This window comes from Nomascus leucogenys, chromosome 22a (assembly GCF_006542625.1).
Source record: "Nomascus leucogenys isolate Asia chromosome 22a, Asia_NLE_v1, whole genome shotgun sequence".
Classification (NCBI taxonomy): Eukaryota; Metazoa; Chordata; class Mammalia; order Primates; family Hylobatidae; genus Nomascus; species Nomascus leucogenys.
The window spans coordinates 47,448,228-47,460,643 of NC_044402.1; the positions used below are offsets into that span (position 1 = coordinate 47,448,228).

Consider the following 12,416-nt stretch of genomic DNA (forward strand, 5'->3'; position numbering starts at 1 on the left):
ATAGTCTTTTCCAATAACACAGGCAGACAAAATAGAAAAAATAATGAAAAAAATAAAGAAGGCCTACAGGATTGTATTAGTCAGTTTCCATACTTCTGTAAAGAATCCTTGAGTCTGGGTAATTTACAAAAGAAAGTAGTTTAATTGACTCACAGTTACACATGGCTGTAGTAGCCTCAGGAAACTTACAATCATAGTGGAAGATAAAGGAGAAGCAAAGTACGTCTTACATGGTGACAGGAAAGACAGAGGGAGAAGGAGGAAGCACCAGGCATTCATCAAACAACTAGATCTTGTGAGAACTACTGCACGATCATGAGAACAGAATGGAGAAACTGCCCCATGATCCAATTATCTCCCATCAGGTTGCTCCCTTGACACATGGAGATTACAATTCAAGATGTGATTTGGCTGGAGATACAGAGCCAAACCATATCAAGGATTTATGTGATACCATTAAGCAAATAAATATGCATATTATGGGAATTTCAGAAGAGAGATGAAAAGGTGAGGAAAACATATTTAATGAAATAAAAGCAAAAAACTTCCCAAATCCTGGGAGAAAAATGAGCATTCAGGAAGATAGACATCCAGGAAGCTCAAAAAAATCTCAAATAGATTCAAGCCAAGCAGATCGCTTCTGAGGCATCATATAGTCAAATTGTCAAAAGTGAAAGGCAAACAAAACATTTAAAAGCAACAAGAGAAAAGCATCAAGTCAGACATATGTCAATCTCTTTTAGAATAACAGTGGATTTCTCAATAGGGACCTTACAGGCCAGGAAATAATGGGATGATATATTCAAAGTACTGAAAGAAAAAAATGACAACTTGTCAGTCAAGAATGTTATATCCAACAAAACTATCCTTCTGAAATGAAACAGAAACAACATATTTCATACACAAGTAAAAATGAAAGAAATTCATTACCACTACACCAGCCTTACAAGAAATGCTAAAGGAAGTCATGTTTGGAAGTATAAAGATAATAACTATCATTATTAAAGTATGTAAAACTATAAAACAAGTTGGTGGAGCTGATACACAAAGAAGAGAGAGAAATGAATAAAACATATAATTACAGAAAATCACCCGACTGCAAAAATTAAAAAAAGTACAAAAAGAATCAAAGTATATACAAAACAACCAGAAAACAATAAATTGACGAAAGTAAGTCTCCACCTATCCATAATAACCTTAAATATAAATGCAAATGGATTAAATTCCCCAGTTAAAATATATAGAATAGCTGAACAGATTGAAACAAAACAAGACCTAACCTATGCTGCCTATAACAAATTATCTCACCTCAGAAGACTCATATATACTGAAAAAGAAGGGATGGGAAAACATACTCCATGAAAACGGAAAGTGAGCAGGAGCAGCCATAGTTATATCAAAGTAGATTTGAAGTTAAAAGCTGTAAAAAGAGACACAGAAGAAAATTATATAATAATAAAAGAATAAATTTAGCAATTATTATATTTAGCAAGTATATATGCACCTAACATTGGACGACCCAGACATGTAAGGCAAATATTATTAAAACTGAAGGGAAAAGTAGACCTCAATACAATAATAGTTGGGGTCCTTAACACCCTACTTTCAGCATTGAACACATTATCTATGCAGGAAATCAACAAAGAAACATTGATTTTAAATTGTACCATTGGGAAAATAGACCTAAGATATTTACAGAACTTTTCACTCAGCTGCAAAATAACACATATATTTTTATCAGCGCTTGGAGCATTCTCAAGGTTAAGACATATGTCAGGACACAAAACAAGTCTCCATAACATTTTAAAAAATTGAAATCACATCTAATGTCTTCCCAGACAACAATGGAATAAAACCATACACAAAAAAATGAGAAATATTTGAAACTATACAAATACATAGAAGTTAAACAACATGCTTCTGAATGATAAATAGGTGAAGGGAATAATTAAAAATAAAATTTCTTTAAATTTTATTGAGACAAATGAAACAAGAAACACAATGCATCAAAACCTTTGGGACTCAGAAAAAAACAATACTAAGAGGAAAGATTGGAGTGATAAATGACTACATCAAAAAGCTAGTAAGATTTCAAATAAATTACCGAATAATATCTCTTTTAAAAAGTAAGAAAAAAACCCAAAATTAGTAAAAGAAAAGGAACAATAAAGATTAGAGCAGAAATTTAAAACAAAAAGTTAAGAAAAAAATGCAAAAGAAGATAAAAAAATTGGTTCTTTGGAATGATAAACAAAATCAATAAACTATTAGATAGACATAAAAAGACACAAATAAATAAAATTAGAAACAAAAAGAAGACATCACAATTATTAGCGCCAAAATACAAGGTATTAATAGAGACTGCTATGAACAACCATCCACTAACAAACTAGAAAATCTACAGGAAATGGATAAATTCCTGTACAAATACAACCTACCAATGTTGAACTGAGAAGAAATAGAAATCCTAAACAGGTCAATAACAATTAACAAGATGGAATCAGTAATAAGCCTCCCAACAAAGAAAAGTCCCAGATTGTATGGCTTTACTGCTGAATTTTACTGGATCTTAAAAAAAAAAATTATGCCAACTCTTCTCAAACTATTATGAAAAAGTGAAGCAGAGTAAATTCTTCCTAACTCTTTTTATAACACTAGCATAACTCTGATACCAAGACCAGACACCCGCACACACACACACATACACACCCCAGACCAATATCTCCACAGAACATAGATGAGATGCAAAAATTCTCAACAAAGTACTATCAAACTGAATTCAACAACACATCAAAAATATAACACACCATGATCAAGTGAGTTTTATCGCAGGAATGCAAGGAGGGTTCAACATATGCAAATCAATAAATGTTATGTCATCCATCACATCAATAGAATGAAGGAAAAAAACTGTATAATTATCTCAGTAGAGATTCAGGGAAAGCTTTTGATAAAATTTAACTTCGCTTATAAATTTTAAATAATATTAAACGAAAAAAGAATAACAACAAATTTTAAAAGAACAAGAATACACTTTGATTAGGTAGATGTGAGTATCAGATTTACTACAATATGTTACCGAAACTGTTCAGTTTTTAGAAATAAATATGAGATGTGCAAAGACACAGAAAAATATGACTGAAACACAGGGTAGTGGAAAGTAGCTATTAAATGACCCTGAGAAGGCCTAGATTTTAGGCTTCATAGAGATTTTAAATTATCTATAAAAATATATGAATAGAACAAAATACATTATATCTAAAAATAAAATGATAAGAATGCTGCCTCATGAAATAGAGAATATTAGGAAAAAGATAAAATTATAAGAAAGTATCAAATAGAAATTCCAGTAATTAAAAGTATAACTGAAATGGAAATTTATCAAAATTTCAACAACAGATTTGAGCTGGCTGATGAATTCATGAACAACACTGAAGACAGGTCAATAGGGACTATTCAGTCTGAGAAGCAGAAAAAAATATGAACAGATCCTCAGAGACATGTGGGCCCATACAAATTGTATCAACATCCACATAATGCAATACCAGAGAAAAGGCTAGAAAAATTTTTAAAGAAGTATTTTCCAAAACCCTCCCAAGTTGTATAAAAGATACTAATCTTCAAATTCAAGAAGCTCAGATAGAATAAACTTACCTGAGATTCCAGGTAGAATAAGTCTAACAAGTTAATCGATGACAATAAATGAAAAATAAAAATCCTTGAAAGCAGCAAGAAGGATTAACTTAACCTGTTGCAGAGATCCTTGGTAAAATTGATAACTGACTTCTCATCAGAAACCCTGGATATTAGAAGGCAGTGGAATGACATGTTCAAAATGTCTCAGACTGTAAGCTGAGAATTCTATATACAGCTAAAATCTCATGCAAAAATTAAAAAGAAGTTAAGACATGCCCAATTAAACAAAGAGAGAGAGAGAAGAGAATTTCTTGCTTATAGACTTGCCCTACATGATATATTAAAGTAAGTTATTTAGGCTGAAATGAATAAAATGCTTTATGAAACTCAAATTCACATCAAGAAGTAAAGTGCAACAAAAAATAACTATAAAGAAGGCTAGAGGCAGTGGCTCACCTGTAGTCACAGCACTTTGGAGGCTGAGGAAGGAGGTTTGCTTGAGCCCAGGTGTTTGAGGAGACCAGCCTGGGCATCATGGAAAAGCCTCATCTATACAAAAAATAAAAAAAAAAAAAAATTAGCCAGGCATGGTGGCACATGCCTGTAGTCCCAGCTACTCGGGGGTGCTGAGACCAGAGGATCGTTTGAGCCCAGGATGTGGAGGTTGCAGTGAGCCAAGATTACACCATTGCATTCCAGCCTGGGCAACAGAGCAAGATCTTGTCTCAAAAAAAAAAAAAAAAAAGAAAGAAAGAAAGGAAAAGAAAACTACAAAGATAAATATAAAAGCCAGTGTAAATGTGGTTTTGTTTGTATTCCTTGCCTTACTCTGTTTTAGATGACAGCTGCACAAAACAATCATTATAAAACACAGTTAAAAGATTATAATGTATAAACATGTAATTTGTATAGCATTAATAGTAAAAAAAAAAAAGGAGAAAACAGATATATTGGAGCATGTTTTTGCATACTATGAAAATTTACTGTTATTCTGAACTAGACCTTTTAAAATTACATACTAATTCTCATCCCCCTAGCAACCACAAAAAGAGAATCCTCAAACTTTTAGCAAATAAACAAAGCAATTAAAATGGTATGCTGGAACATAACTATTTAACATAAAAAAAGATAGTAATAGAGCAATAGAGGTAAAAACACATGATACATATAGTAACATATAACAAAGTAGATGTAAACTCCACCATATCCAATCAAAAGGCAGAGATCCACAGAACAAATAAGTTATGATTCAACTCTATGATCCCTACAAGAGACATGTTTTAGATCCAAAAAACAAAGAGGTTGAAAGTAAAAGGATGGAAAAGATATAATATGCAATCAGTAAACAAAAATGAGCTGCAGTGCTACACTAAGACAAAGTAGAGTTAAGACAAAAGTTTTTAGTAAACAATGAGAAAATTTTGTAATGATAAAGGGGTAAATCTACCTTTAAGATCTAATAACTACAAATGCATTTAATAAAGCCCTCAAATTTTGCCAGCAAAACCTGACAGAATTGAATGAGTAAGAAACAATTGAAAAAAAAATTGTTAGAGACTTCAATACTCATTTTCAATACTAGATGGAACACGTAGGAAGATCACCACAAAACAGAAGGCTTAAACAACTATTGTGGCTGCTCCCTAGAGACAGAATAGATGCCTACACACTCATATTTGGCTCAGATATGGTGATTGATAACACTACATATGTACCAAGAGGGTATAAAAATGATCTTTTTTTTTAATTTAAGATATTTATTAAAGAAAGATTACACTATTTTTTGTTTGTTTCGCTTCTTTTTTTTTTTTTTTTTCCTGAAATGGATTCTCACTCTGTTGCCCAGGCTAGAGTCAGTGGTGCAATCTTGGCTCACTGCAACCTCTGCCTCCTGGGTTCAAGTGATTCTCCTGCCTCTGCTTCCTGAGTAGCTGGCACTAGAGGCGCATGCCACCATGCCCAGCTAATATTTGTATTTTTAGTAGAGATGGGGTTTCACCAAATTGACCAGGCTTGTATCGAACTCCTGACCTCGTGATTCGCCCGCCTCGGCCTCCCAAAGTGCTGGGATTACAGGCATGAGCCACCGCTCCCAGTCCTCACTATGATCTTTATACGCTGTTGAAAACAATGACTTTTATTTATTTAAAGGCAGCAGTAGTTCCCATTACTCTCATAATGTTATAGCTAAGCCTTGATTTAGTTCCAGAAAATAAATAGGATAAATTTTTAATATTTCCCTAGCTCAGTCTGCTATAAGAGAATTTCAGAGTATGAAGGTAAGATGAAGCAGATATAGAAGAACATTTTTAGATACTGACCATTTTTCCTTGGAATTTGGTGAAAATTTAGTTTCTTTCCCGAATTCTGCACTTCTATAGATAAAAGTCAATTTCTATTTTAGTAGCTCTAAAAGAACTAGGCGAGAGAGGATTATTATCCGCAATAGTGAGTAGCCAGTACTTTGGCAAGTCTGAATTAGAGTACAAGTGAAGACATTCACAAACACACTTTTTCCATCTCCTGGATGTGGTATGGGCTTTATGTTAGAATTAAAGCATCACAATTAACTGATTGTAGGGTGCTGGTGGGCAATGCAATCCATCAACACATCTACCCCAACAGATGTGGAGATATATGGAAAAAATATGTTAACCAAAGTGGTCAGGAGAACAAAACACAGAAAACACCATAAAACTGAGGACATTGTCTCTTCTTGTCTGAAAAAAAGGGGTTCCCCAGAGCACAGAAAGTATTTATCAGGGGAGTGCTTCTATTCTGTTATCACAGGAGGGCTTGATGCAGATTCCGGCCATTCATACACATCTGGCAGCAGGGAATCATATTCACTCCATCATATTCTTTCTTTAACATATTTGGCCTTGTCTTCAGGTTCTGGGTATTGGAAAGACATTTTATTAGCATATAGGTATTCTGTAACTTTAACAGCAATGTTAATAGAAACTTCCTGAATATTAGCAAGTGGTGGGTAAAGTCTCCCTTGGGCTAGCTCTTCATCCGTCATTTGGCTTGTCAATGCCTTTGCAGCTTCTAGGAAAACATTGTCACTAATTTGCTGGGTGTTACAGAGAATAACAGCTAAAGTCACACCTGGAAAAATATATACATTGTTTCCTTGATCTGGTGTAAAGATTCACCCATCTGTGAGTTTCACCGGCCCAAATGGACTGTCACTGGCAAACAAACACTTGCCCTCTGTAAGTATATATGCTGCTTCAGCCATGCACTCATGCACTCCGCCTGTGCTGTAGGATTACTTAATGCAAATATTACAGGCCTTTCATTGATAGAGGCAATGGCTCTGATAACATCAGGAGTGAAAAGATGGCCAGCACCTGCAACTCCAATTGTAGTTGAAGTCTTCATTATATTCACTGCATCTTCAAAAGTATCAGGTATGCTCTCTGGGACTGGGTAAGTAAATGGTTTCTGTTAACTATCTATTTTTGCTTTCCGCCCCTAAACTAATAAACCATACTTGTCAAACATCCAGATTTTCTTTTGTGCCTTTTCTTCCGACGGTCATTTTCTACCATAGACATTCTATAAGATTTGCAATTCTAAGAGTAATCTCTCCTGCTCCAAAGAATAAGATTTTGTGTTCAGAGGTTGGTTTACTAGTAACTTTTTGCGTTGCAAGAAGACCTGCTAGAGCTACTGCAGCTGTCCCTTGAATATCATCATTGAAAGTTCAATATTTTTATTGGTATTTTCTCAAGAACCTAAATGCATTGTGATTTCCACAACCTTCCAATTGAATGAGTGTGTTCCAGCCATATCTGTCAGTAATAGCTTTCATAAACTCATCAATCAGATCATCAGACTGTTGTGTGCGATCTCGTTTCTGGTACAAGCCCATGTAAAATGTGTCTTTTAAGAGTGCGATATTATTAGTTCCCACATCAATACACACCAGAAAGCATCTATCAGGCCATATTCCTGGATGAACTGTATACAAACAAATTTTTCCTACTGGAATTCCCATTCCATAGACACCCAGATCTCCAAGACCCAGAATTCTCTCTCCATCAGTCACCAAAACAGCCTTAACATGATTTTCTGGCCACTTATCCACAATTGATCTAACACGACCTCTGACTGAGATGGAAATAAATAATCCCTTAGGTCTTCTAAAGAGGTGTCCACACTGGGAGCAGACAAGATCAACCGTCGGTGTATATACAATTGGCATTAAACTCTCAGGGTCATCTTGCAGTATTCTATAAAACAATTTATCATTTCTTTCTTGTATGTAGATATATTTTTCCAAAGGGCTAGTCATTTTTTTTCAAGTTTCTATGGAATCGTAAGGCTTAGATATCTTATGTCTGTATTTGGGGAGGTAGAAGCCCTTGAAGACCAAGCATTTGTCGTTCTTGTAAAGTAAATGCCATTCCCGTGTTTGTTCTTGGATTCAGCATAAGTGGCTTGCCTTTTTCTTTTATGTGCAAATGTCGACATGCGAAAGTACAAGTGGTGGAAAATACGCTTAACCCGGACAACATCTTTTCTTTCACCAGAGGTCTGGCGCCACAACAGGCGGTGCTGTGGGCAAAGAGGCAGCGCCTTGTCGCCCGCCCTGGAGATGCTCAGCTCTCGCGCCGCCGGGCCCTCCCCTTCTGCGAGCCTCCTGGAGTCTGCGCCAGCTCAGGCTCGCACTGGCGCGGGAGGCTCCACACTCTGAGGTAGGCCGGGGAGGGGAGGGCGCGGGCCCAGGTGGGCACGGCCCACCAGATCTTTTTAAACGTAAGTTTTACTCGGCCGGACGCGGTGGCTCACGCTTGTAATCCCAGCACTTTGGGAGGCCGAGGCGGGCAGATCACGAGGTCAGGAGATCGAGACCACGGTGAAACCCCGTCTCTACTAAAAATAAATTTTCCTTTTATATTTTTAATTTTTTCTTCTATTGGAGGTATTTGCCATTTTCAATTAATTCATATGAATTCTTTATAAATTAAGGTAATTAAAACTTTACATTATGTGTTCCAAATATTTTTCTCTCTTTTCCTTTTTCTTACTCTATTAGCCATAAATGACTGATATGATGTAGTGAAGTACATCAACATTTTCATTCATGGAATATTTTTTGAATGTATCTGTGGCGTCCTATTTTCCCACGTCCATACTTTTAACTGCATGTAATCTACATTTGAATATTGCACTGATACCTCTAATGTCTAATCTCACATGAAGCCAGCCTTAACTTTATACAGAGCCCTTGGTCAACTGTCTCTATACTTTCACATTAGTTATCAAATAATACGGTTTGGAACTCTGTCCCCACCCAAATCTCATGTTGAAATGTAATTTCCAATGCTGTATGTGGGGCCTGGTGGGAAGTGATTGGATCAGAAGAACAGTTTCTTATGGTTTAACACCATTTCCCCTTGGTGCTGTCATCACGATACGAGTTCTTATGAGATCTGATTGGAGGTCTCAGAAGAAGACAGGATGAGGAAAAGATTGGAACTTCCTAGAGACTTATTGAATGGTTGTGACCAACATGCTGACAGTGATATGGACAGTGAAGTACAGGCTGAGGAGGTCTCAAATGGAAATGAGGAATTTATTGGGAACTGGAGTAAAGGTCACTTCTGCTATGCTTTAGAAAAAAGCCTGACTGCATTTTGCCCCTGCTCTAGGGATAAGTGGAACTTTGAACTTGAGAGTGATGATTTAGAGTATCTGGTGAGAGAAATTTCTAAGTAGCAAAGCACTCAAGATGTGAACTAGCTGCTTCTAACAATCTATGCTCACATGCCTGAGTAAAGAAATGACCTGAAGCTAGAACTTATGTTTAAAAGAGAAGCAGAGGGTAAAGATTTGCAGCCTGTCCATTTCATAGAAAAGAAAAGCCCATTTTCAGTGGTGGAATTCAAACAGGCTGCAGAAATTTGCATAAGAAGAGTCAAGTGCTAATAGCAAAGACAATAGGGAAAGACCTCAAAGGCATTTCAGAGAACTTTGTGGTAGCCTCTCCAATTAGAGGCCACAAAGCCTAGAAGGACAGAATGATTTTGTGGGCCAGGCTCATGGTCCCCCTGCCCTGTGCAGCCTTGGGATACTCTGCATCCCAACAACTCAACCTCCAGCCATAGCTAAAAGGGGCCAAGGTACAGCTTGGACCACTGCTTCAGAGGGGCAAGCTATAAGACTTGGTGGCTTCCACCTGTTGTTAAGCCTATGGGTGCACAGAATGCAAGAGTTGGGGCTGGAAAGACTCCACCTAGATTTCAGAGGATATACAGAAATGCCCGATGTCCAGGCAGAAGCCTGCTGCAGGGGCAGAGCCCTCATGGAAAATCTCTACTAGGGCAGTGCAGAGGGAATATCTGGAGTTAGATCCCCTACACAGAGTCCCCACTGGGGCACTTCCTAGTGGAGCTGTGAGAAGTGGAGCACCATCCTCCAGACCCCAGAATAGTAGATCCACCAACAGCTTGCACCCTGCACCTGGAAAAGCAGCAAGCACTCAATGCCAGCCCTTGAGAGAAACTGTGGGGGCTGAAACTGGCAAAGCCACAAGAGTAAAACTGCCCAAGGCTTTGGGAGCCCACCCCTTGCACTTGTATGCCGTGGTGAGACATGGGGTCAAAGGAGATTATTTTGGAGCATTAAGAGTTAATGACTGTCCTACTGGGTTTCAGACATGCATGGGACCTGTATCTCCTTTAATTGACAGATTTCTCTCTTTTGGATTGGGAGTAATTACTCAATGCCTTTACCTCCAAGGTATCTTGGAAGTAACTAATTCGTTTTTTATTTTACAGGCTTATAAGCAGAACAGACTTGCCTTGTCTTGGATGAGACTTTGGACTGTGGACTTTTGAGTTAATAATAGAATGAGTGAAGACTTTGGTGGACTGTTGGGAAGGCATGATTGTATTTTGAAATGTGAGAAGGTCTTGAGATTTCAGAGAGGCCAGGTGTGGAAAGATGGTTTGCATCTGTGTCCCCACCCAAATCTCTTTCTGAAATGAACCTCAATGCTGAAGTTGGGGCCCAGTGGGAGGTTATTTGATCATGGGAGTGGGTTCTCATGATTTAACACCACCCACACTTAGTGTTATCATCACAATAGTGAGTTCTCATATCTGGTTGTTTAAAAGTGTGTAGCACCTACCCCTTCTCTCTCTTCCTCCTGTACCAGTCAGGTGAAGCTCCTAGCTCCCCTTTGCCTTCCACCATAATTGGAAACTGTCTGAGTCCTCCCCAGAAGCAAAATCCACTATGCTTCCTATATAGCCTGCAAAAGTGTGAGTCAATTAGGCCTCTTTTCTTTATAAATTACCCAGTCTCAGGTATTTCTTTGTAACAGTGTGAGAATAGACTAATACACCAAGTTTGTCTGATTTTAACCCAGTCAATGGCTGAGGCAACAAACTCACTATGAGAACAGCCAGACAGTGCTTTACCACTTGCCCTTAATGCTATGCCTTGTTTCCCATCCCAGGGCTTCTGTACTATTTCTGAAGCATATATCATATTCTTAGTGTGCATAAACACAAAACTTGGAGGTATCAAGTAGTTACTACACTTGAGGTGAATCTGTGTTTGGAGACAAGGAATTGGTAGATAAATTCATATCCCTTCTTCCTCCTGGACCTCTCATTTGCAGTGCTTTGTATTATCTGACCTCTTGGAAGTGCTGTGAGTTTGTGTTATTGGTAGGAGCTTGACCCAAGAATCAGATAATCTAGTTACGCACCTGATATTTGTTCTTGCTCCTTTCATACCGTATTTCCCCTTTCCTTCACACTGCTTCTCAACGATTGCACTTTCTAAGAACACATTTACACATAAACTTTTGCTTCAAGCTCTTGATTTCTGAAAATCGTGTATTAAGTAGATGTCCAATAAAAGTCATTAATATGTCAAATATAAACCATTTATTTTCAGTATCCTTCTGTTTGGTCCCATTGTTTTCATATTTGTTATCTACAATCTATTTTCCATATGCAGGGAAAGATGCTTTTTAAAAAGACACATTGTATCATGTCACTACTCTTCATTCAGTGCTTCAAAGACTTTGCACTTGCTCAGAGTAAAGCTGTGACCTTACAGGAACTTATTAAAGCCCTACTTATTTTAGCCCTTGTTATTTATCTAACCTCATTCTCCTACTACACATTTGGTCTTTACCCCTAGTCACAGACCTCCTTGCTGAATGTTAAATATGCCAAACACCCTCCTCTATTATGGCTCTTTTACTTGCTATATATTAATACCTTGTTAAATAAATAATTCACTAATTTTTTTTAGAATAGTTCCTAACCCATAGTACCAATATAATAGTTATCACTTGTTATGATATTTTAGATTAGAAACTGTTATTAGCATTAGTGCCTCAATGTTATCATCATCAGTAAAATGTGGATGTTTTGTTCTTTTGAGTATATGAGAATAATATGATAGAGTGATCAATACCAGAAAAACATTATACAAATGCTAATAATTATTTCAATATTTAACGTGTTCATTGCACTAACAATCACTTTTATTCACATTTCTAAATTTTTACCATCATACATTTAGATGACTAAGTGTTCTATAGACTTCAGCATGTACCCATGTTAATATGTTACTCACTTCTTCAATCACCTCCTTTTTCATTCCCTTTCCATTATCTAATTACTATATGCATGCTTGGTCCATTTCCTCCTTCATTCTAGCAACTATTCCGTTGCTTTTTTAAAAAAGTCTCCGTTACCATTCTTTTTTAGGTTCACTTCTCACTTTTCTAAGTTCTTTCCCATTTC

The 12,416-nt window shown here is 36.9% G+C and overlaps 1 pseudogene; it reads right to left on the minus strand.

The window, feature by feature from the left end:
* Window positions 1-6,409: 6,409 nt before the first annotated feature.
* On the minus strand, window positions 6,410-8,162 carry LOC100586179 (annotated as a pseudogene).
* Window positions 8,163-12,416: the final 4,254 nt, after the last annotated feature.